Consider the following 27,219-nt stretch of genomic DNA (forward strand, 5'->3'; position numbering starts at 1 on the left):
CCCTCTGCACATTTGGTTTTAACAAGTCCAACCTGGACCGCAACCTCCTGTTATAGAACATCATGGCAGGACTTTGGTTTGTTGTTGCATGGGTGGCGTTTCGATATGCCAGTAGGAAATTGTCCACCTTGTGTTGCAGTGGAATCTGATCTTCGCTCATGGCCTTTATTGCCTTTTTGAACGTCTGTACAAACCTCTCGGCCAGCCCATTCGTAGCTGGATGATATGGGGCAGAGGTATAATGTTTCACCCCATTCTTCTTCAGGAATTTCTGGAATTCCTCTGACACGAACTGTGGTCCGTTGTCTGAACATATTTGCTCTGGCAATCCATTTCTTGCAAATATCGTTCTTAGCACCACGATCGTCTTCTCCGAGGTAGTGGTAGTCATTTTAATCACTTCTGGCCATTTAGAATGTGCGTCCACCGCAATTAAAAACATGGAGTCCATGAATGGACCAGCAAAGTCAATATGTACACGTTGCCATGGGGTTGAAGGCCATTCCCATGGATGCAGCGGTGCAATTGGAGGTGCATTTTGGACTTTTTGGCACCCTGAGCAGCTTTTCGGCAGATCCTCTATCTGTTGGTCGATACCCGGCCACCACACATCAGCCCTAGCAAGGCTTTTCATCTTGACTCCCCCCAGATGACCTTCATGTAGTTCTTTTAGAACTCTCTCTCTTAACTTAGGAGGGATAATCACCCTTGTTCCATACATCAATGTTCCCTGACAGATGGACAGCTGTTCTCGTCTTGCTGAGAATGCCGGTAACAGTGGGTCACCATGGGCTGGCCATCCCTTTACTGTCAATTCGTAGACCCGGGACAGTGTCGGGTCATTCCTAGTCTCCCTTTCAATATTTGCATTGGTGACAGGTAAACATTCGATGATGGTCGAGTGAAATAACTCCACCGGGTCAACCGTCGGTGCCTCCTCCTCAGTAGGTAGTGGCAGGCGCGACAGCCCATCAGCATTACCATGCTGCTTTGTACCTTTGAATTCTATCTGATATTGATGTGCCCCTAGGAAAAGGGGCCATCTCTGGAGCCTCTGTGCTGTCATCACCGAAACACCCTTCTTAGGGTTAAAAATGGATACCAACGGCTGGTGGTCTGTCAGCAGTGTAAACTTCTGGCCCTGCAGGTAATGATTAAACTTCTTTACTCCCCACACAAGGCTGAGAGCCTCCCTATCTATCTGAGCATAGTTGCGCTCAGCGGAGGTCAATGATCTGGATGCAAATGCGACTGGCCTTTCCAAGCCATTTGGCAACTTGTGTGAGAGTACTGCTCCAATACCATAAGGAGAAGCATCACAAGCTAAACGAATAGGTAGCGTTGGGTTGAAGTGAGCCAACACTTCCTCTGAGGTGATCAATGCCTGGCTTTTGCGAAAGGCCTTCTTACAGTCCTCACTCCACTTCCATGGTACTTCTTTCTGCAAAAGAGCGTTCAGCGGGTGCAGCACCGTGGATAGATTTGGCAGAAACTTATGGTAATAGTTAATCAACCCTAGGAACGACCTCAACTGGGATACATTTTCCGGAGCGGGAGCCTTCACAACAGCTTCGATCTTGTCAGGTGACTTGTGCAGCCCCTCCTGGTCAATGACATGACCACAGTACGAGATCCGTTTCTGAAAGAACTCACATTTCTGGCGATTAACTCGAAGTCCATATTCCTTCAATCTGGTGAGCACCAGTTTCAAATTTGCAAGGTGTTCCTCATCGTCATCTCCTGTAATCAGGATATCGTCCAAGTAACATTGAGTGCTTGGAATTCCCTGTAATACCTGCTCCATGGCCCTCTGCCAAATTGCTGGAGCCGAAGCCACTCCAAAAATCAGTCTATTATATCGATACAAGCCTCTGTGCGTGTTGATTGTGAGATACTGGCGCGACTCTTCCTCAACTTCCATCTGTAAGTACGCTTGCGCCAGGTCTATCTTGGTGAAGTGTTTCCCGCCAGACAATGAAGCAAAGATATCCTCAATCCGCGGAAGCGGATATTGCACCGTGTGAAGCACCGGATTAACCGTGATCTTGAAGTCTCCACAGATGCGGACCTTCCCCGGTTCCCCTGGCTTGTTACTCGATGAACGCTTCATGACGGGAACAATGGGCGTGGCCCACTCACTCCAGTCCACCTTAGACAGTACTCCTGAACGTTCTAGCCCTTCCAGCTCAGCTTCCACAGCAGGTCGTATCGCATAAGGTACCGGTCTGGCTTTGAAAAATTTTGGGTTTGCATGTTCTGCAATCGTGATTTTTGCCGTAATTCCTCTCAGTGTTCCCAGTCCCTGTTGGAACACCTCTTTAGCCTCATCCAATATTCTGGACAATCGTTCAGGTTTGACATCTTTTTTTCCGGAATCTACCGTTATTGCTTTTAGGGAGTGCCAGTCCATATTTATTTTCCTGATCCACTCCCGTCCCAGAAGTGGTGGACCTCCCTCAGGTAGTACATATAAGTCCATTCCTTGGTGTTCTTTGCCCTTGTGTACCACCTTGACTTTTATCTTTTCGATGGGGTATACTCTTTGCCCCGTGTATGTCTGCAATACTATCTCCGTATCCCGTAGGGGAATATGTGTGAATAACCTTTTGTAATCTTGCTTATTCATGACCGTCAACGCCGATCCGGTGTCCAATTCCATCTTCACTTGGACTCCTGCTATCTGAAGTGTGACCCAGATAGTTTGTAGGTCAGCTTCCTTACTCACATTGTGAATTCTCAGACTACCCAGTTCCTTGCTGTTGGAGTCTGAATCCGAATTCTGTTCATCCGAACTCTTCTCAGCCACCTTATGTACCTTTCTGCACTTTTCCTGCGGTGACTTTTTATTGCTGGTCTTCTTTCCTGACCGGCATACTTTAGCTATGTGACCAAGCTTGCCACATTTTCTACATTCCTGATTTTTAAACCAGCATTGGTTCTGATCGTGTGTTGTCTTTCCACAACGATAACATTTCGCTGTACCCAAAGCCATTTGATCTATGCTGAGTACCGTTGCCTTCAGCTGCATTTCCGCAGTGCCTCTCGCTGCGGCTTCGTGCGATGCTGCAATAGTGACAGCCTTATCAAGTGTAAGATCATTCTCTTCAAGCAGCCGCTTTTGTGTTCCTTCTTTCGACAATCCACACACGAATTTGTCTCTCAGTGCCTCTGTCAGGCTTTCCCCAAACTGACAGTATTTCGCTAGCTTACGCAGTTCAATTAAATACTCCGCGTTGCTTTCCTCTTTCAGTTGCATTCTCGCATAAAATTTAAATCGTTCCGCTAACATCAGCGGTGTGGGGTTCAAATGATTTTTCAGGACAGCAACAATATTAGCGAAAGCCTGATCCGCCGGTTTAGCTGGTGATAGAAGATGCTTCAATAGCCCGTATGTCTTCGCACCCATTGAGTTTAGTAAGGTTAGTGCTTTATCTTCATCTGATATTTTATTTGCCTTACAATAAATCTCTATGCGTTCTACATACATGGCCCAATCTTCAACATCGGCATCGAAATCGTTGATGTTACCACGCTTAGGCATCCTCGCAATCTTCTTGAGAAACAAAAAGAAATTTTTTCTTTTATTTTTTTTTTCAAAATGGCGGTTTCCCGCGCTTGTCTTCTTCCCCCGCCTACGAAAATGGCGGCTTCCCGCGTTTGCCTTTCTCCCCCGCTGGCTGTAATGGCGATTGCTGTATTGCTGTGTTCGCCCTCCCCAGCGGTTCTCAAATCGTGCCTCCCAGCCCCTCTTGCAGTCCGGTCCTTTCCCCCGGCTGCGGCTGAGTTCTCCGCGGTTTTTTTTAAATTATTTTTATTTTCTCCCGCGCCTCGCGGCCTCGGTAGCTGCCCGGCCTTTTTCCCCGGTCGTGGTCGAGCTCTCTCTCGACGCTGTTGCGTCTCCCAGCCCGCTTGCAACCCGGTCTTTTACACCGGCTGCGTTTGCATTCACCGCGGCTCCCGTGCCTTACGCTGCCCCAGTCTCAGCGCCTCTGGCCCCGACTTCTGTCCGGCTCTTTTCCCCGGCCGTGGTCGAGTTCTCCACCCTTATATCCTCCGTTTTTCCCTCCCCTACTTCACAGCCAATGTGGCCGACTTGCTGCTCGTCGCTGATCGGCTTACCCACCACCGTGGTAGAAGGGATGATCACTGCCTGTTGCTGATGGAAGGCTTCGTGTCAGGATTCTTCCTTGCTCTTCAGACCCGAGTCTTTTCTCAGCAGGATGATGAGGGCGGATGCCTCTTCTCGACGCCCGTTAAACTGCCTTGGATATATCTCTGCCGCAGGGTAAGATCGTCATTGTCGCCACTGTTAAGTCTGTGTGTTCTAATTATTGTTAATAAGAATCACTGCACACAGACCACAAGAATAAATTCAACAGGTCTTTACTAGTCGAAGGTCAGGCTGAACTGCCCAATAAATCATTACACAGCACTTATATACCGGTGTGGTCACCACCGGTATTACAGTATACAGCAGCCAAGATAAAGTAGTGCATCTCTTGAAATAGTTCTCTGAAAGGTGGAACGGTTACATACACCACAGTCTCCGCACTGGACAGCTCGATGGCTTCCCGCATTATCAGCCTGCTGGAGACCCCGCCCGTGGAGAACAAGTACGAAACGCTCAAGGCACGCCTCATGCAAGTATTCGGTCTCACAAAGGCAGAGCGCGCATGACGCTTGCTCACACTCCCCGGGTTAGGCGATGCTAAGCCTCCCGAGTTGATGAGCCACATGCTCACCCTCCTCAGGTCTGAGCCGCAGTGTTTTATATTTCGTGAACTGTTCCTGAGCCAGCTCCCTGAGCAGGTACAAGCAGCCCTGGCCAGGTCGACGGCTACGGACGGTGTGGCGCTCGCGGCCGAAGCCGACAATGTAAAGTCTGTGGGTTGTTTAGTTAATTAATACACAGACTCCAAGAGTAACTTAAAACAGGACTTTACTATTCGAAGGTCAGGGCGAATCTGCTCAATACTTCCTGACACAGCACTTATATACCGGTGTGGTCACCGTCGGTATTGCAGTATACAGAAGCCAACAAAGTAGTGCAACACCTAAAGTAGTTCTCTTAAAGGTAGACGGGTACATACACTATAATCCTCCCTTTTTAGCTTACAACATACTGATTCCCCATTAAACATACATTATAACATATATACAACTTTATGCAAGACAGTTCACAGATTCAGTCTCTCTGGAGGTTTCCGGACTCTGTCCGAATAACGCCTCGGTGGTGTCGTAACTTCCGGCGGGGTAGTAGGTGCTTCTGGCAAGGTCGATTCGGCTTGAAGGACAGTGTCAGGTTCATCTGATTCCAGTATTACCAGATCGGAGGCAGGTGTTCTGGGTATCTCTGTCTCAACATTAACCGTGTAAGGTGGTGGAGTAGGTTGGCCATTTGTGGCTGACCCTATGATCTGGTCAACATGGCGCCTTATTATACTGTCCCCAATGTCCACCGTATACATCAACGGCCCTAGCCTTTTTCCGATAGTTCCAGGCTGCCATTTCTCGGTACGGTAGTCCCGGGCCAAATCTTGTTGACCTATCTGAAAAGATCTAGTTGGCCTTTCATTCATGCCCTGGAATTGCCGGTTCTCTACGTCCCTTCTGACGTTTGGCTTAAGCAAATCCAGCCGGCATCTTAGTCGTCTATTAAAAAACATCATGGCGGGAGTTTGATTTGTGACCGCATGTGTTGCATTCCTGTACGCCAACAAGAAGCTATCCACCTTATGTTGTAAGTTAATGGCTTCATTACCCATGGCCTTTATGGCCTTCTTGAAGGTCTGGACAAACCTTTCAGCCAATCCATTGGAGGCGGGATGGTATGGGGCTGACGTGTAGTGCTTAACCCCATTGCTCTTTAAGAATTTCTTGAATTCTTCGGACACAAATTGCGGTCCATTATCAGAACAGATCTGTTCCGGCAGCCCATTCCTAGCAAACATGGTCCTTAACACTGTGATGGTTTTTTCCGTGGTGGTGGTGGACATCTTTATTACCTCCGGCCACTTGGAGTGTGCATCCACCGCTATTAGAAACATTGAGTCCATAAATGGACCAGCAAAGTCAATATGTACCCTTTGCCAAGGAGATGAGGGCCACTCCCATGGATGCAGAGGAGCCTGTGGTGGCGCGTTTTGGACCTTTTGGCATCCTAGACAGCTCTTAGTGATTTCTTCGATGTCCCCATCAATGCCTGGCCACCACACAAACGCTCTTGCTAGGTTCTTCATTTTCACTCCACCCAGATGCCCCTCGTGAAGCTCCTTTAGCACTTTATGTTGGAGTTTGGGTGGAATCACCACTCTAGATCCACACATCAAGGTTCCTCGGCACACTGACAGCTGTTCTCTTCTTTGCAAAAATGCTGGCAACATTGGTTCGCCATGTGCTGGCCATCCCTCCACCGTTAAATCGTAGACTCGTGAGAGAGTCGGGTCATTTCTTGTTTCCTTTTCGATCATAGAATTTGTTACTGGTAGACATTCCACTATGGTTGAGTGGAACATCTCCACTGGGTCCACTGTAGTCGCCTCTTCTACCACTGGCAACGGTAGGCGCGATAACCCATCAGCATTTCCATGCTGTTTGGACCTTTTGTATTCGATGTCATATTGGTGTGCCCCTAGTAACACGGACCACCTCTGTAGCCTTTGCGCTGTCATAGTGGAAACGGCCTTGTTAGGGTTGAATATGGATACCAACGGCTGGTGGTCGGTCAGCAATGTAAACTTCTTGCCCTGCAGGTAATGATTGAATTTCTTTACTCCCCACACAAGGCTGAGAGCCTCCCTATCTATCTGAGCATAATTGCGCTCAGCGGAGGTCAATGATCGGGATGCAAATGCGACTGGCCTTTCCGAGCCATTTGGCAACTTATGTGAGAGTACTGCTCCAATACCATAAGGGGAAGCATCACAAGCTAGACGAAGAGGTAGCGTTGGATTGAAGTGAGCCAACACTTCCTCAGAGGTGATCAATGCCTTGCTTTTGCGAAAGGCCTTCTTACAGTCCTCGCTCCACTTCCATGGTACTTCTTTCCGCAACAGAGCATTCAGCGGGTGCAGCACCGTGGATAGATTTGGCAGAAACTTATGGTAATAGTTAATCAACCCCAGAAATGACCTCAACTGTGATACATTTTCCGGAGCGGGGGCCTTCACGACAGCTTCGATCTTTTCAGGTGACTTGTGCAGGCCCTCTTGGTCAATGACATGACCACAGTACGAGATCCGTTTCTGGAAGAACTCACATTTCTGGCGGTTAGCTCGAAGGCCATATTCCTTCAACCTGGTGAGCACCAGTTTCAAATTTGTGAGGTGTTCCTCCTCGTCCTCTCCCGTAATCAGGATATCGTCCAAGTAACACTGAGTGCTTGGAATACCCTGTAAGACCTGCTCCATGGCCCTCTGCCAAATTGCTGGAGCCGAAGCCACTCCAAAAACCAGTCTATTATATCAATACAAGCCTCTGTGCGTGTTGATTGTGAGATACTGGCGCGACTCTTCCTCGACTTCCATCTGTAAGTATGCTTGCGCCAGGTCTATCTTGGTGAAGTGTTTCCCGCCAGACAATGAAGCAAAGATATCCTCAATCCGCGGAAGCGGGTATTGTACCGTGTGAAGCACCGGATTAACTGTGATCTTGAAGTCTCCGCAGATGCGGACCTTTCCCGGTCCCCCTGGCTTGTTACTCGACGAAGGCTTCATGACGGGAACAATGGGCGTGGCCCACTCACTCCAGTCCACCTTAGACAGTACCCCTGAACGTTCAAGCTCTTCCAGTTCTGCCTCCACAGCAGGTCGTATCGCGTAAGGTACCGATCTGGCTTTGAAAAATTTTGGGCTTGCATGTTCTGCAATCTTGATTTTTGCCTTAATTCCTCTCAGTATTCCCAGTCCCTGCTGGAATACCTCTTTAGCCTCGTCCAATATTCTGGACAATCATTCAGGTTTGACATCTTTCTTTCCGGAATCTACCGTCATTGTGTTTAGGGAGTGCCAGTCTATCTTTATTTTCCTGATCCACTCCCACCCCAGAAGTGGTGGACCTCCCTCGGGTAGTACATATATGTCCATTCCTTGGTGTTCTTTGCCCTTGTGTCTCACCTTGACTTTTATCTTTCCGATGGGGTATACTTTATGCCCCGTGTATGTCTGCAATACTATCTCCGTATCCCGTAGGGGAATATGTTTGAATAACTTTTTGTAATCTTGCTTATTCATGACCATCAACGCCGATCCGGTGTCCACTTCCATCTTCACTTGGACTTTTGCAATCTGTAGTGTGACCCAGATAGTTTGTCGGTCAGTTTCCTTACTCACATTGTGAATCCTCAGACTACCCAGTTCCTTGCTGTTGGAGTCTGAATCTGAATTCTGTTCATCTGAACTCTTCCCAGTCGCCTTATGTGCCTTTCTGTACTTCTTCTGTGGTGACTTATTGTTGCTGGTCTTCTTTCCTGACCGGCATACTTTAGCTATGTGACCAAGCTTGCCACATTTTTTACATTCCTGGTTTTTAAACCAGCATTGGTTCTGGTCGTGTGTTGTCTTCCCACAACGATAACATTTCGTTGTACCCGAAGTCATTTGATCCACGCTGAGTACCGCTGTCTTCAGCTGCATCTCCGCCGTGCCTCTCGCTGCGGCTTCGTGCGATGCTGCAATAAGGACAGCCTTATCAAGTGTAAGATCGTTCTCTTCGAGCAGTCGCTTTTGTGTTTCTTCCTTCGACATCCCACACACGAACTTGTCTCTCAGTGCCTCTGTCAGATTTTCCCCAAACTGACAGTATTTTGCTAGCCTACGCAGTTCAACCAAGTACTCCGCGTTGCTTTCCTCTCTTAGTTGCGTTCTCACATAAAATTTAGATCGTTCCGCTAACATCAGCGGTGTGGGGTTCAAATGATCCTTCAGGACAGCAACAATATTAGCGAAAGACTGATCCGCCGGTTTAGCTGGTGATAGAAGATGCTTCAATAGCCCGTATGTCTTCGCACCCATTGAGTTTAGTAAGGTTAGAGCTTTATCATAATTTGCTATCTTATTGACCTTACAATATATCTCGATGCGTTCTACATACGTGGCCCAATCTTCCACATCGGAATCGAAATCGTTGATGTTACCACGCTTAGGCATCTTCACAATCTTTCTGAGAACAACAACGAAATTTTTCTTTACTTTTTAACTTTTTTTTTTTCAAAAATGGCGGTTTCCCGCACTTATCTTCTTCCCCGCCTCCGAGGATGGCGGTTTCCCGCGCTTGTCTTCCTCTGGCGGGGGGGGTAAGCTTTGCCCTCGGGCGACGACCGCTGGCTTTCGGGTTTCGCAGCCTGCGCGCCGGCTTCAGTTTATTCTGAAGCTCTCCCGCTCGCTCGGGCTCTGTCTCTCTCTCAGCGGCTTTCAATCGCGCCTCCCCAACCCTCTCGCAGTCCAGTCCTTTCCGCCCCCGGCTGCGGCTTAGTTCTCCGCGGTTTAATTTATTTATTTCTTCCCGCGCCTTACGATCCCGGTCGCAGCGCCTCGCGGCCTCGGTAGCTGCCCGGCCTTTTTCGCCGGTCGCGGTTGAGCTGTCTCCCGACGCTGTTGCATCTCCCAGCCCGCTTGTAGCCCGGTCTCTCACACCGGCTGCGTTCCCGCTTGTAGCCCGGTCTCTCACACCGGCTGCGTTCCCGCTTGTACCGCAGCTTTCGTGCCCTACGCTGCCCCAGTCTCAGCGTCTCTGGCCCCGACTTCTGTCCGGCTCCTTTCCCCCGACCGTGGTCGAGTTCACCGCCCTTATCCTCCGTTTCTTTTTATTTCCCCCCTACTCACAGTCAACGTGGCCGACTTGCTTCTCGTGGCTGATCGGCTCACTCACCACCGTGACAGAAGGGACGATCACTGCCTGTTGCTGATGGAAGGCTTCATGTCTGAATTCTTCCTTCTTCCTTGCTCTGCAGACTCGAGTCTTCTCTCAGCAGAACGACGAGGGCGGATGCCTCTTCTCGACGCTCGTTAACTGCTTCGGATGTATCGCTGCCGCAGGGTAAGATCGAACTCGTCGCCACTGTAAAGTCTGTGTGTTATATGGTGAATTAATACACAGACTACAAGAGTAACTTTAACAGGACTTTACTATTCGAAGGTCAGGGCAAATCTGCCCAATAAATCCTTACACAGCACTTATATACCGGTGTGGTCACCACCGGTATTACAGTATACAGTAGCCAAGATAAAGTAGTGCAACCCTTAAAATAGTTCTCTTAAAGGTGGAACGTTACATACACTAGAGTAGTTATTATATTTTAAACTGTTCTTGGATGGCCGGTAACGGGCCATCTCTGGTCTGGAATGATCTTCATTGTTTTTAATGTCCTGGTGATGTCCTTAACGGGCCCTTGATGCTCTTCTCATGAATATGAAACTGTTCCCTTTTGTCTGGGTCAACATTTAGATGGCCTTTATCTACAGGCCGATCTTGACTGGATCTGCATCCAATCTATATGTATATATGTGGGTGTCTGGTTTCGTTCTCTCAGAAACGGCTTCCAGAACTTACTTTGGGCTGAATCCACAAAGCTGGCTGAAGATTTGCAGGAACCATTTTAAAGTGTCCCAATAAGTTGATCACGGGGTCTGGCGGCCATTTTGTATGCCCCTTTTTCTGGGCTTCTTTTAAAATAGTCTTTAACATCATGGCCTCTTCTGCCATTCGACCCTTTATAATATAAAGTTCAATTTTGCGAATCCTACACAGCATTGGGAAACATTTAAAAAATGGTGTTCAACAGTGCAGGAACAATATAATCTGCTAAAAGGAAAGAACAAATTAAACACTAATGAGACTCCATGGATGAATAAAGCCATAAGGGAACAATTGAGGGTAAGGAAAGAGGCATACATTAAGTACATAGACATCCCTTAGAGGATGAGACTGGGAAATTAATGGTGGGAAACATGGAGATGGCAAAAACACTGAACAATTATTTTGTATCAGTCTTTACAGTAGAGGACACTAAGAATATCCCAACACTGGACAAACAGGGGGCTCTAGGGGGGGAGGAACTAAATACGATTAAAATCACTAAGGAAGTGGTACTTGGTAAATTAATGGGACTCAAGGCAGATAAATCCCCTGGACCTGATGGCTTGCATCCTAGGGTCTTGAGGGAAGTAGCGGTAGGGATTGTGGATGCATTGGTAATAATTTTCCAAAACTCACTGGACTCAGCAAAGGTCCCGGCAGATTGGAAAACTGCTAATGTAACACCCTTATTTAAAAAGGGTAGTAGGCAGAAGGCTGGAAACTATAGACCTGTTAGCCTAACATCTGTGGTTGGTAAAATGTTAGAGTCCATTATTAAGGAGACAGTAACGGGACATTTGGATAAACATAATTTAATAGGACAAACTCAGCATGGTTTCATGAAGGGGAAGTCATGTTTGACAAATTTGCTTGAGTTTTTTGAGGAAGTAACATACAGGGTGGATAAAGGGGAACCAGTGGACGTAGTGTATTTAGACTTCCAAAAGGCATTTGACAAGGTGCCACACAAAAGATTATTGCTCAAGATAAAAAATCACGGGATTGGGGGTAATATTCTGGCGTGGGTGGAGGATTGGCTCTCTAACAGAAAGCAGAGAGTTGGGATAAATGGTTCGTTCTCAGATTGGCAACCAGTAACTAGTGGTGTTCCGCAGGGGTCAGTGCTGGGTCCCCAACTCTTTACAATCTATATTAACGATTTGGAGGAGGGGACCGAGTGTAACATATCAAAGTTTGCAGATGATACAAAGATGGGACGGAAAGTAGTGAGTGAGGAGGACATAAAAAACCTGCAAAGGGACATAGACAGGCTAAGTAAGTGGGCAGAGATTTGGCAGATGGAATACAATACTGGAAAGTGTGAGGTTATGCACTTTGGCAGGAAAAATCATAGAGCAAGTTATTATCTTAATGGCAAGAAACTGGAAAGTACTGTAGTACAAAGGGATCTGGGGGTCCTGGTGCACGAAACTCAAAAAGTTAGTATGCAGGTGCAGCAAGTGATCAAGAAGGCCAATGGAATGTTGGCTTTTATTGCTAGGGGGATGGAATATAAAAACAGGGAGGTATTGCTGCAGTTGTACAAGGTATTGGTGAGACCGCACCTGGAATACTGCATACAGTTTTGGTGTCCATACTTAAGAAAAGACATACTTGCTCTCGAGTCAGTACAAAGAAGGTTCACTCGGTTAATCCTGGGGATGAGGGGGTGGTCATATGAGGAGAGGTTGAGTAGATTGGGACTCTACTCATTGGAGTTCAGAAGAATGAGAGGCGATCTTATTGAAACATATAAGATTGTGAAGGGGCTTGATTGGGTGGATGCGGTGAGGATGTTCCCAATGATGGGTGAAACTAGAACTAGGGGGCATAATCTTAAAATAAGGGGCTGCTCATTCAAAACTGAGATGAGGAGAAACTTCTTCACTCAGAGGGTGGTAGGTTTGTGTAATTTGCTGCCCCAGAAAGCTGTGGAAGCTACATCATTAAATAAATTTAAAACAGAAATAGATAGTTTCCTAGAAGTAAAGGGAATTAAGGGTTACGGGGAGCAGGCAGGAAATTGGACATGAGTCTAGGTTCGGAATGGTCATGGCCCTGTGGGTAGTGGAGTGGGCCCAGGGGCCGTGTAGCCTTGTTCTGCTCCTACTGTGTTCTAATTCTGTGTTAGATTTCAGGAGATGGTTTTATTGCTGTTCCTGGCTGAGGTGGAGATCGCCTTTACAGAAGGTAAGTACTGTAGAAAATATAGGGACAGAGTGATCTCCTGGAAGAATTTCGATCGCCTAGATGGGTCGGAGAGGAATTTCCCAGATTTTTTTCTCCCAAATTGGCCATTGGGTCTTTATCTGGTTTTTCGCCTCTCCCGGGAGATCACATGGGTTCGGGTGGATGCAGAGTGATAGAAGATTTGAGGTTAGAATCAGATCAGCCATGATCTTATTGAATGGTGGAGCAGGCTCGAGGGGCCGATTGGCCTACTCCTGCTCCTATTTCTTATGTTCTTATGTTATGATCAGAGAGAATTACAAAGAGATTGGGAGAGAAATAAAAAAAATTAGGAAGGCAAAGAGGAACTATGAAATTAAATTATCAAGGAACATAAAACAAAATAGCAAAATATTTTACAGGCACATCAAAAAAAAAGAAAGGTTGTGATGGGAATAGGGCCATTAAGGGATAGATAGGATAATACCACAGGTAATGATAGAGAGATGGCAGAAATATTAAATAATTATTTTGCTTCAGTATTTACCAAGGAGATAGAACAGGTGGACATGACATTGGATGATGAGATTAGTAAACATAGAAACATAGAAGATAGGAGCAGGAGTAGGCCATTTGGCCCCTCGAGCCTTCTCCGCCATTCAATGCGATCATGGCTGATCATCCAAATTCAGTACCCAGTCCCTGCTTTCTCCCCATACCCCTTGATCCCTTTAGCCTTAAGAAATATATCCAACTCCTTCTTGAATATATTTAATGAATTGGCCTCTACTGCCTTCTGTGGTAGAGAATTCCATAGGTTCACCACTCTCTTGGTGAAGAAATTCCTCCTCATTTCTGTCCTAAATGGCTTACCCCTTATCCTTAGACTGTGACCCCTGGTTCTGGACTCCCCGACCATCGGGAACATCCTTCCTGCATCTAGTCTGTCCAGTCCTGTCAGAATTTTATAAGCTTCAGTGAGATCCCCTCTCATTCTTCTAAACTCCAGCAAGTATAAGCCCAATCGACCCAATCTCTCCTCATACGTCATTCCTGCCATCCCAGGTATCTGCCTGGTGAATCTTCGCTGCACTCCTTCCATGGCAAGAACATCCTTCCTCAGATAAGGTGACCAAAACTGCACACAATACTCAAGATGTGGTCTCACCAAGGCCCCTGTACAACTGCAGCAAGACATCCTTGTTCCTGTACTCAAATCCTCTCGCTACGAAGGCCAACATACCATTTTCCTCCTTAACCGCCTGCTGCTGTAATGAGATAAGTACATTTAAAATAAAAAGACGGAATATATTTATAAATATAATCAAACTCAAAGAGGATAAAACCCCTGACCCGGATGGATTGCATCCATGCATTTTAAAAGAATGTAGGGAAGAGATAGCAGAGGCATTACTACACCTATTGTAACAGTTATACATTCCTTTCTGGCGCAAAAACACAAAATGAAAAGCGGCCCAACCATGGCTAACAAAAGAAATTAAGGATAGTATTTGATCCAAAGAGGAGTCATATAAAGGTGCCAGAAAAAGTAGCAAGCCTGAGGATTGGGAGCAGTTTAGAATTCAGCAAAAAAGGACCAAGAGATTGATTAAGAGAGGAAACATAGGGCAGGATTTTCATTGGGCCGTGAAGTCGGGATTGGAGGCGTGCGGGGGGGTTAAAATCCCGAAATTGGGGTCTCGACCCCATCCTGCACCCAAACCCGCCTCCATGCCAGTTTCAAAGGGGGCGGGTACCCGTCCCGCACTGGGACCTGCCTACCCGAGGCGGGAAGGGATTAGTGCCAATTAACTGCCTGTTAACAGGTAGTTAACAGGCAGTTTTTAGCCTAATCCCTATTTTTAAGGTTGATGTGTGGGATTCCCGATGGCTCCAAACCATGCCAATTTAGAGGAGGCGGGCCGTCGGGTTGAAGGGCTTGGAGGGGTTGAGATGTCGGTGTTCAGGTGAGTGATGTGTGCATGAGTGCAAAGGTAAGTGTGTTTGGTGTGTCTAAAGTGATTAAATAAGATTTACATACATTTACTTACCTTTTCAGCCTTACTTCCTTTAGGTCTTGGGAGTCCCTCATCTCACCGGCACAGAAAGCAGAATGGCTGCGAACTGTCAAAAGTGACAGCCTGCAGCTTTCTGTGCAGGAGAGATTTCTAACTGAGTCTGTGGCGAAGGACTCATGTTAGAAGTTAAACTGTCAGTGTTTGACAGCTTCAAACAACTGTGAAACACTGATATTTGATCTGTCAAAACCTCTTGACAGATGAAATTTCAGTCTGTGGCGTCACCTGTTGCCGGGTGGCCCTTAATTGGCCTGCTGAGCCCGCTGGGCAGGCTCAACAAGATCAATCAAGTTAAAATCGCGTGGATTGGCCGCATCTTGGTGGAGGCGGGACTACAACCCCGAAAATTGTAGTCCCGCCTCCAACCCGACTCCTGAATTAAAATCTTGCCCATAGAGTATGAGAGTAAACTTGCAAGGAACATAAAAGCAGACTGTAAAAGCTTCTATAAGTATGTAAAAAGAAAAAGTTTAGTGAAAACAAATGTAGGTCCCTTACAGTCAGAAACGGGATAATTTATAATGGGGAACAAGGAAATGGCAGAGCAATTCAACAAATACTTTGGTTCTGTCTTCACTGAAAAGGACACAAATAACTTCCTAGATATGCTAGGTAACCAAGGGTCTAGTGAGAAGGAGGAATTAAAGGAAATTAGTATTAGTAAAAAAATAGTGCTGGAGAAATTAATGGGACTGAAAGCTAATAAATCCCCAGGGCCTGATAATCTGCATCCCAGAGTACTAAAAGAGGCAGCCATGGAAATAGTGGATGTATTGGTTGTCATCTTCCAAAATTCTATAGATTATGGAACAGTTCCTGCAGATTGGAGGGTGGCAAATGTAACCCCACTATTTAAAAAAGGAGGGAGAGAAAACAGGGAACTACAGACCGGTTAGCCTAACATCAGTAGTAGGGAAAATGCTGGAGTCTATTATAAAGGATGTGATAACAGGACACTTAGAAAATATCAATGGGATTAGACAAAATCAACATGGATTTATGAAAGGGAAATTGTGTTTGAGGATGTAACTGGTAGAATAGATAAGGGAGCACCATTGGATGTGGTGTATTTGGATTTTCAGAAGGCCTTTGATAAAGTCCCACATAAGAGGTTAGTGTGCAAAATTAAAGCACGTGAGATTGGGGGAAATATACTGACATGGATTGAAAATTGGTTAACAGACAGGAAACAGAGAGTAGGAATAAATGGGTATTTTTTGGGGTGGCAGGCGGTGACTAGTGGGATACCACAGGGATCAGTGCTTGGGCCCTAGCTATTCACAATATATATCAATGATTTGGATGAGGGAACCAAATGTAATATTTTCAAGTTTGCTGACGACATGAAACTGGGTGGGATTGTGAGTTGTAAGGAGGATGCAAAGAGACTTCAAGGTGATTTAGACAAGTTGAGTAAGTGGGCAAATACATGGCAGATGCAACATAACGTGGATAAATATGATGTTATCCACTTCGGTAGGAAAAACAGAAAGGTAGCGTATTATTTCAATGGTAATAGATTGGGAAATGTTGATGTACAAAGGGACCTGGGTATTCTTGTACACCAGTCACTGAAAGCAAACATGCAGGTGCAGCAAGCAGTTAGGAAGGCAAATGGTATGTTGGCCTTCATTGCAAGAGGATTTGAGTACAGGAGCAAGGATGTCTGACTACAGTAGTACAGGGCCTTGGTGAGACTACACCTGGAGTACTGTGTGCAGTTTTGGTCTCCTTACCTAAGAAAGGATATACTTGCCATAGAGGGAGTGCAGCGAAGGTTCACCAGACTGATTCCTGGGATGGCAGGACTGTCGTATGAGAAGAGATTGGGTCGACTAGGCCTGTATTCACTAGAGTTTAGAAGAATGAGAGGGGATCTCATTGAACCGTATAAAATTCTGACAGGGCTAGACAGACTGGATGCAGGGAGGATGTTTCCCCTGGTTGGGGGGTCTAGAACGAGGGGTCACAGTCTCAGGATACGGGGTAGGACATTTAAGACTGAGATGAGGAGAAATTTCTTCACTCAGAGGGTGCTGAACCTGTGGAATTCTCTACCACAGAAGGCTGTGGAGGCCAAGTCACTGAATATATTTAAGAAGGAGATAGATAGATTTCTAGACTCAAAGGGCACCTGAAGGGTTAATTACAGTTAATTACAAGCCCTTTTGGGCTATTCCAGATCAGGCGTATTCCCCAGACGTTCACCTTCAACTTAAGTTAGAGATAGCCAAATTCCATAAGACGCTTAAATGGGTCTAAAGGTTCAGGCTATCTCTCCTTGAAGGAAAGGAACAACTAAAGATGTTACCGTCCTCCGGATAGTACTTTTAATAAGTTGAACTAGACTGTAACCTTCCGGATATTATGAGGGTCCGGAATACCCCCCAGAATTTTGCAACTCCTTACAAAAGAGTGTACAGAATTTGTGGGTTCGCGAGTCTATACAGATTCATTCTTTGAGACAATTCTAGAAATATATAGTTTTATTTAAGAGCCGGCATTCAGTTATCATCTGTTGAATCAGTCGCAACATTAACAATTCAAAGTACAATTAGCTTACATTTCTTATTTCTCAGAGATCCTTGTTCTCAAATCTTTACTACGTTATATTTCTTATTTCTAAATCCTTACATTTCTTATTTCTTATTTCTAAACCCAGAACATTTCTTATTTCTTATTTCTAAATCCAGAACATTCACCAAAAATCAATACTTTAACTTCCCGAGACTCATAGTTAAAAACTTACAGAGATGCCTCTGGAAAGTTGAGAAATGCCCTGCCCGTTCAGCAAATTCTGACGTTCTGTTAAAAAAGGTCTTATTTTTATACCCTTTTGGCTTTGGTTTCTTCTTTGATGTTCTCTGCTGATGTCAGCTAATTGTCTTTATTGATACCTCTGTTTGAATGCTTTCTATTAACTATCAATTCAACTATTGCATGCATAATTATTTCTCTACCTTTAGGTGTTCCAAAAATCATCATAAAAACAATGACAGCTATGGTTTTTGTTTGATGCCATTCTTACCGAAGATTCTTCATTCAATTCTTAATTTTGGCTTAACTGCTTTTTTGCAGACATTGTGGGCTGGATTTTCATTCAGAAGTCGGGAAGGAGGCGGGACTACAACTTTTGGGTTGTAGTAGCGCCTCCATCGAGATGCGGCCAATCCACGCGCTTCTCACTTGATTGACCTTGTTGAGCCCGCCCAGCGGGCTCAGCAGGCCAATTAAGGGCCACCCGGCAACAGGTGACGTCATAGACTGAAATTTCATCTGTCAAGACATGTTGACAGATGAAATATCAGTGTTTCACAGCTGTTTGAAGCTGTCAAACACTGACAATCTTACTTCTAACCTGAGTCCTTCTATGCAGACTCAGTTAGAAATCTCGCCGGCACTGAAAGCTGCAGGCTGTCACTTTTGACAGCTCGCGGCCATTCTGCTTTCTATGCCGGCTGAATGATGGACTCCCGAAGCCTAGAGGAAGGAAGGCTGTAAAGGTAAGTACAGGTAATTTAAACTTCTTTACACACTTTAAACACACCAAACACACTTACCTTTGCACTCATGCACCCATCACTCACCTGAACACCGACATCTCGACCCCTCCAAGTCCTTCAACCCGACGGCCCGACTCCTCTAACTTGCCGTGGTTTGGAGCCGTCGGGAATCCCACACGACAACCTTCAAAATAGGGATTAGGCTAAAAACTGCCTGTTAACTGCCTGTTAACAGGCAGTTAATTGGCACTAATCCCTTCCCGCCTCGGGTCAGCGGTCCCAGTGCGGGGCGGGTACCTGCCTCCTTTGAAACTTACATGGAGGTGGGTTTTGGGCAGGATGGTGTCGGGACCCCCGAATTCAGGATTTTAACCCCCCGCACGCCTAAAAGCCCGCCTCACGGCACACTGAAAATCGACCCCTGTGTCTTTCCTTATTCTCCATGTTCAATACAAACACAATGCAATTGCTTGGTGTCTCTATTGAAGTTATGTTTTCAAAGCCTTCTTGTTGGTATCGTTTTTACTATATCTAAATTAAAGACACTTCAACTGAATGTTTCATACATTTCTAGCTATCTCAATTGGTTGCATATTTAATCTTATGGTTCCTGTTTTCCAAGTTTAACATAAAACTATTTGACCAGCAGATGTTTCTTTTCTTGATGTCATGTTTCAAAGGCACATGCCTCCTTTAATGTTTGTATTTCTGTTTCAACGTGTTAGTTTGTAACACCTTAAACTGGGCCTTCTCATTGTGTTCGTTGCAAACCCTAGACTCTTCGGAAGCACCAATGGTTTGCTTCAATCTTTCATTGTTTTATAATATTTAACTAATTCCCATTTCAAAGCTTGTTTACAGCTTTGTTATCAACTGATCTTTTCTCAGAAGCCTGTATTCTGTTTACAGCCTGTGTGCTGAGACTTTTGTCTTTTAAACCCAGTATGTCTTTTATTAATAATATTAGAATTCTGTTCATAGTATCATGTATTTCTCTGAATCATGGCTATTCCTTCACACACCAAGGGGTATGGGGAGAGAGCAGGAATGGAGGATCAGCCATGATCGTGTTGAATGGCGGAGCAGGCTTGAAGGGCCGAATGGCCTACTCCTGCTCCTATTTTTCTATGTTTCTATATTTAATAATTCATGAGGAAAAGGTGTAGTGCCAATGGACTGACGGATAGCTAACGTATACCTATATTTAAGAAGGGGATAGAACACATCCAGGGAATTATAGACCAGTCAGCTTAACATCGGTGGTAGGAAAAGTAATGGAATCCCTACTAAAGGAGAAAATAGAAGAACATCTAGAAACCAAAAACATAGTAATGAATAGTTAGCATGGATTTCAAAAGGGAAAGTCTTGCTTGACCAACCTCATTGATTTTTTTGAAGAGGTAACAGAGAGTAGACAATGGTAATGCAGTAGATTTAATTTATCTAGATTTTCAAAAGGCCTTCGATAAGGTACCTCATAATAGATTGATGAACAAGGTCAGAGAATGCAGAGTCTGGGGACAAGTAGCAAAATGGATAGCTAGCTGGCTTCAAGACAGAAAGCAGAGAGTAGGGGTAAAAGGTAGCCATTCACAGTGGAGAAGTTGGGTAGTGGTGTTCCACAAGGATCAGTGCTGGGACCACTGTTGTTCACAATTTTTATTAACGATTTAGACTTTGGAATCAAAAACATAATTTCTAAATTTGCGGATGACACCAAATTGGGGGGGGATAGTCAATGCTGAGGACGACTGCAACAAATTACAGGAGGACATTAATAAACTTGCAGAATGGGCATATAATTAGCAAATGAAATTCAACACCGATAAATGTGAGGTATTACATTTTGGTAGGAAGAATAGGGAAGTCACTTATTACTCGGAGGGTGCGAGTCTAGGTGGGGTAGAGGAACAAAGGGATCTCGGAGTACCAATACACAAATCACTAAAAGTTGCAATACAGGTTAGCAAGGCCATAAAAAAAGCAAACCAAGCACTAGGGTTGATTTCTAGAGGTATAGAATTGAAAGGTAGGGAAGTTATGCTAAACCTGTATCGAACCCTGGTTAGACCACACTTGGAGTACTGTGTACAGTTCTGGTCGCCATATTATAAAAATATTATATACATCAGTGTTCTTGCTCAGGCCAACATCCCCAGCATTGAAGCTTTCACCACACTCGATCAGCTCCGATGCACGGGTCATGCATGCATGCCCGATACGAGACTCCCAAAACCAGCGCTCTACTCGGAGCTCCGGCACGGCAAGAGAGCCCCAGGTGGGCAGAGGAAATGCTTCAAGGACAGCCTCAAAGCCTCCTTGAAAAAGTGTAACATCCCCACCGACACCTGGGAATCCCTGGCCCAAGACCGTACAAAGTGGAGGAGAAGCATCCGGGAAGGCGTCGAATACCTCGAGTCTCTTCGCCGAGAGCAAGCGGAAGCCAAGCGCAGGCAGCGCAAGGAGCGCACGTCAACCCAAGCAGCCCATCCACCTGCCCCTTCAACCACCTTCTGCCCCACCTGTGACAGAGACTGCAGGTCCCACATTGGACTAATCAGTCACCTGCGAACTCATTTTTAATGTGGAAGCAACTCATCCTCGGTTCCGAGGGACTGCCTAAGAAGAAGAAGAAGATTATAAAAAGGATATAGAGACACTGGAGAAGGTGCAGAGAAGATTTACAAGGATGATACCAGAAATGCGAGGGTATACATATCAGGAAAGGATGCATAGGCTGAGTCTTTTTTCTCTTGAAAAAAGGCTGAGGGGTGACCTAATAGAGGTCTTTAAAATTATGAAAGGTTTTGATAGAGTAGACACAGAGAGAATGTTTCCACTTGTGGGGAAAGAGCATAACTAGAGGCCATCAATATAAGATAGTCACCAAGAAATCCAATAGGGAATTCAGAATAAACTTCTTTACCCAAAGAGTGGTGAGAATGTGGAACTCGCTACCACAGGGAGTGGTTGAAGCAAAAAATATAGATGCATTTAAGGGGAGGCTAGACAAGCATATGAAGGAGAAGGAATAGAGGGTTATGCTGATAGAGCTAGATGAGGAAAAACAGGAGGAGGCTCGAGTGGAGCATAAATGCCGGCATGGAGTGGTTGGGCCGAATGGCCTGTTTCTGTGCCGTATTTCCTATGTATCTCAGCCGTGGCTCAGTGGTAGCACTCTTGCCTCTGAGTCAGATAGTCGAGAGTTCAAGCACCACTCCAGAGAAATTGAGCACATAATCTAGCCTGACACTCCAGTGCAGTACTGAGGGAGCGCTGCACTGTTGGAGGTGCCATCTTTCGGATGAAACGTTAAACCGCCCGCTCAGGTGGACGTAAATGACCCCATGGCACTCTTTGAAGAAGAGCAGGGGAGTTTGCGCCGGCGACCTGTCCAGTATTTATCCTTCCACCAACATCACCAGAAACAGTTGATTTGGTCGTTATCACATTGCTGTTTGTGGGATCTTGCTTTGCGCAAATTGGCTGCCACGTTTCCTACATTACAACAGTGACTAAAGTTCAAAAATACTTCATTGGCGATAAAGCACTTTGGGACGTCCTGAGGCTGTGGAAGTTGCTGTATAAATGCAAGTCTTCCTTTCTTTATAAAGCAGCAATGCAGCATCTTGGCTCATATGTCACTTTGGCAACTGTTTAGATCATGAATAAGAAACATAAAACACAGTGGGTGTAGGGGGTGGTGTGTGTGGTCAGCTTTGCCTCTGACTCCTGAGCGGTTTGAATCGCTCCCACTCCCTTGGTTCTAGACCTGGACTTATTTGGGGGTTGTAATGAAATTGCAACAGACAACTGAGTTGGTGAAAGAACTTGGATTTTATTTGAGACAAGAAAATATACACAACACAACAATCTTATCACTCTAAAAGGGGGAATCTTGGAATATACGAGGGAGAATAACAATAGACAGAACACTTCACCCCTCCCAATCCCACTACACTAACTAAGTTGGACTCCAGAGGACCAGGGATAATGCTCACCAAACGACTTCTTTCGACAGTTGTAGAGGTTCGCGATTTTGGGGTTCTCTAGGTGTGGCAGTTGGGGCCTGCCGTAACCCGGACGCGGTAGAAGACTTCACCTGCGTTGCTGTTTCAGTCTCCGCGTGTCCGCTGATGCAGTTGGGTGCGTATTGGATCTATCGGGTAAGTACCCAATTTCTTTTGGTCAGAAATAGGGTCTAGAGTCTTTTCATCAAATCTTACCCAGGGGTAAGTCAGGATAATTTGTAGAGTGGAAACAAACTTGCGAATCTTCGGTTTCTTCCAGGTTGGTTTCTTGTTGGTCGCGGTGGCCCAATATTACCTAGTTGCTGGTAATATTTTCGGTTGTTTGTTTCTTAGGGCCTTTGGTTGCCGCGAGGCGTTCGATGGGATACTTTTGTGACTTAACTTGGATTTTGAAGTACGTTTCTTCTTCTTCCCCTCTACACGAGTTGTGCTGTATCGAACGGGCCGAAACCGAACTGTTCTCTTCTTCTTTCTCCGAACTGAACTCCTTGACCGAACGAACCAATTCCTCTCTTTCTTTCTCTGTCTCTCTGTGTGTCCGTTTTCAACTGAAAAAGCAGGCCCCAATTATAGCGTTTGAGGACATGCTTATCTGCCCGCCAAATCGCCTCTGGCCCATTGTCATTTTTGGCGGGCTCGTTAACATTAATAGTTTTTGAATTCTTTAACGGGTTTCGAGCTGGTCCCATCTATCTTAATTGGTTTAAGTTGGTGTGAACTAGTTTCGGGATGGTCCATCGAAACCTAAATTGGCTTTAAATGACTGTTTAATCTTTGGTCTGGTTTGTCAGATTTGTCTTTTCCTGCTGGGGTCAGGGTCCCTTTTGTTGGTCAGTGGCGTGGCCTGCATTATGCATACTTTAGATGGCTCTGTAATTTTTGGCGGGAGCTGCTCTTCCATAAGCCTATTGTTATTATGTAAAATGACTGAGATAGTCCAGAACGTTCCCAGACAGTTTGGCTTATGCCAATACCCAAGCTGCTTGTTTTACAGAGGCCCATCCTAACCCCTTTGTCGCAGCCTTTCACAGGCCTGGACATGCCTTTTTAAAATAACCAAAATCCTGGGGTTTTGACTTTAAGCCCCTTTTAGGCCCAATATTCTTTAAACAGTCCAAAAATCTCTTCTTTTGGGGTAATCTTCTTGGTTTGGGGGATCTGCAGAATTTTGCGAATCTTACATGGGCTAACAGTGCATTACAGCTGTAAGATGTGGAGGCAGTGCAGTATCCACATCGATTAGACAGCAGAGAACTAAATGACATAATGACCTATTTTGTAATAAAATCCTAATATGAAAGCAGATTAAAATATTATAGCAGGCAGATGATTATAGAAATATCATTTTTGTACACGGCACTTCCTCTCTTTAATTCAGGAAGACTGCTGGTGTCCTCGAATGATATCCCAGCATGAGTGAACACCTTCAGGGGAGAAGATTAGGGGGGGGAGATAAAAACTTTAAAATACAGTTGTGAAATGTTTAATATCAGTTGAGGTGAAATCATGCTGTGTGGTATTAATGTGTAACATGTTCATATTGAATGCCTTTTTCTATTGTATTATTGGAGGCATTAATCAGTTTATTTTAAGTGGGTTAATGTCTTAATTAAAATAGTGGACAAAAGAATTTCACACGAAGGTATAATTGCTTGTGTGCTAAGATTTCCCAGCGTAATTTCAGCCCAAAAACTCCCTACAAACATTAATTCACAATTAAAATGAATTAAGCTATAAAGAAGAGCTTGGCAGAGTTCTTTCCAAATTAATTAAGTTTGGCACCAATTCCAATCTATTTGGGATTTTCCTAATTTGTCCAGTTCAGATTAATTTGAACTTCAAGAACTGCCTGTGACTCCTCCAAGTGAATTAAACAACAGATGATGTGGCAGATACTCAAACTGTCCAGACTGTCACCTGTGTTGTTAAAACACAGGCCGCAAAATTCGGCTCTTTAGCAGCTGTTCTGTGGGCACTACGAATGCAGTTTTGGCTCCAAAAGCTGCATAATCTCGCCATCATGAGGGCACAACCACCAGCTATATGGCGAGCAGCTGCGGAGCAGGAGGAGGAGGTGGAGGAAGCGGAAGGGAGGAGGCAACCTAGACAATCCCTTTCTGGCCGGGCTGGCCGTGAACGACTCATCTGACTGCGCTACCAGGAAACACAACCCCAATTCCCCATTCACCGACAGTCCCACACTTTACCTTCCCTCTATTACTAACCATCACAGCGGCTGCTTGGCCACAATGCAAAAATAAAAGACAACACAAAATAAACATTCTGAACCAAATTTATAAATCAATCATGCAATATTGCATATAATCATCAACTAATCACCCTTGTGCATTCCCTTAGTGCCTGTCTTCCGTGTACCTTTGCCTGTCCTAGTGCTCCTACCCAGTGCTACCCCAGTGGCTGCAGCATGGCTGGTGGAAGGCTGCTGACTTTCAGTGGGGGGAGACTGCAGATGAGCTTGGAGGACAATTTTAAGCAGCTCTGGGCCTAGAAGGCTTTGGACTGCACCATCATGGGCAGCAGCAGTCTGGGCTGTCTGGCTGACAGGCAACAGCGAGGGCACTGGCAGAGTGGCAGTGGTGGGAGGACGAATGCTGTCATCCCGAGAGAGAGGACAGCAGGTTCGTGGTCCACAGAGCCACTGCTACTCCCCCGGGGCGGCGCCTCAGCAATCCTAGTAATCTGTTGGAGGGCAGATTGCTGGACTGCTGTGACACCCTGCAAGCCCCTTTGAATACTGGTTTCCACAGCCATGCTGGCAGCAAGCCAAGCCTGCATTAGAGCAGTCTGAGCTTCCATATCAGCAAGCTGACTGTGATGAAATATGTCATTCATCAGACTCTGTATTTAGCTACATATATTGTATTGCCTGCTCCTGTGTTTGTATTGCCTGCTCCTGTGTTTTACCTTGTATTGTATATAGTGCACCGCCCCCTTTCTCCCCATTGGGTGTGTCGGCTCCGCCCATACCTGGCCCTACTTAAGACAAGCCCAGGCTTGTCTTGCAGCAGAACAGCAGAATGCTAGGTGAAGCTAGGTGAAGACACAGGCATCTTTCTTTGCTAATAAAAGCCTTGTTTTATCCAGTTAACTTTGAGCCTTGAAGTTATTGAGGCGCATCAATTTTATTAGCAAACTTTCAACGATGGATCAACTTTTGAAACCAGAACGCTTGGATTTGGACCCGCATGCTTCGGATGCATCGGCACGGTTTGGACACTGGTTCCAGTGCTTGGAATTTTTTATGGCCAACTCCGAAGCCGTCACAGCCTCTAAAGCCACCGGAGATGTGAAACTCGGGATCCTGCAGAATCGGGTAAGCCACTGGGTTTTTCCACTCATCCAAGACGCCGCCACCTACCTGGATGCCTGCAACATTCTAAAGGCCCACTATCAGTGGCCTACCAACGAAGTGTACGCCAGGCATCTGCTTGCTACCTGCACACAGCGACCCGGAGAGTCGCTAGAGGACTTTCTGACCACCCTACAAGTGCTTGGCAAAGACTGCAAATGCAAAGACATGAAAGCCACGGTATACACAGATGAGCTTATTCAGGATGCCTTTATCGCAGGCCTTAGCTCTAATTACATCCGGCAGAGACTGCTAGAGAAAACGGGCCTAGATCTGACACAGGCTGTGGACACAGCGCGATCGCTGGATGTGGCTCAGAAGAACTCTGACTCCTACTCTTCAGACCGCGTGGCCCACGCCGCCTCTGCTTCCCCGCCCGGTAGCCCAACACCGTCGGGGCCCTGCTCTCCCCCCAGAAGCCCTACGACCGCCGCGACGCATCGGGGCCCCAAATGCTACTTCTGCGGGCAGCCGAAGCACACCAGGAACTTGTGCCCGGCGAAAGGCACCACCTGCTGTAAGTGCGGTAAGAAGGGGCACTTTGGGAAGGTGTGCAGAGGGAACCCCGCAGGCAAACCCGCCACCGCCGCGTGCGCGCCGTGGCAACGGCCATCTTGGATGCCATCTTGTCCGACCTCGTGGGGTCCGCCATCTCGCGAGCAGACATCGTGGACGCCATCTTACCCGGCCTCGTGTGGCCCACCATCTTGTCCCGATCAGGGCCCTACAGTGGCGTCGATCACAGTGGACCAGCCCAGACCGCACCCACTATCCAAATCGATGGTGGACATCGAGGTAAACGGGTGCAAGGTTAAATGTTTAATTGACAGCGGGAGCACGCAGAGCTTCATTCACCCTGGTCTGGTACAACGACTCTCTCTAACTATAGTCCCTACTCAGGGCACGATCTCTATGGCCAACAAAACCCAGATATCGACTATTGCGGGTTACTGCGCGGTACGATTGTCCGTTAAAGGCACTGTATATAATAATTTTAAACTGTTAATTATGAAGGATTTATGCGTGAGCGTGATCTTGGGCCTGGATTTTCAGTGCCACCACCAAAGCATCACGCTCAATTTCGGTGGGACCCAGCCGCCCCTCACAGTGTGCGGTCTGGCTACCCTGAAGGTAAAGCCGCCTTCGCTATTCGCGAACCTTACCCCTAACTGCCGGCCAATAGCGACCAAAAGCAGGAGGTACAGTTGGGAGGACAGGCGGTTTATCGCGACCGAGGTAGACAGGCTCCTGAAAGAGCGCATTATTGAACGCAGCAACAGCCCGTGGCGTGCCCAAGTGGTGGTGGTGAGGGGTAGCGAGAAGAAGCGGATGGTGATTGACTATAGTCAAACAGTCAACATCTATACCCAACTAGACGCCTACCCGCTACCCCGCATATCCGAGATGGTGAACCAAATCGCCCAATACCGGGTGTTCTCCACTATCGACCTCAAGTCAGCGTAACACCAGCTCCCTATCAGACCAGAGGACCG

This window comes from Somniosus microcephalus, chromosome 19, assembly GCF_052327205.1.
Source record: "Somniosus microcephalus isolate GS21.2 chromosome 19, FLI_Smic_1.0, whole genome shotgun sequence".
In the NCBI taxonomy this organism is placed as follows: Eukaryota; Metazoa; Chordata; class Chondrichthyes; order Squaliformes; family Somniosidae; genus Somniosus; species Somniosus microcephalus.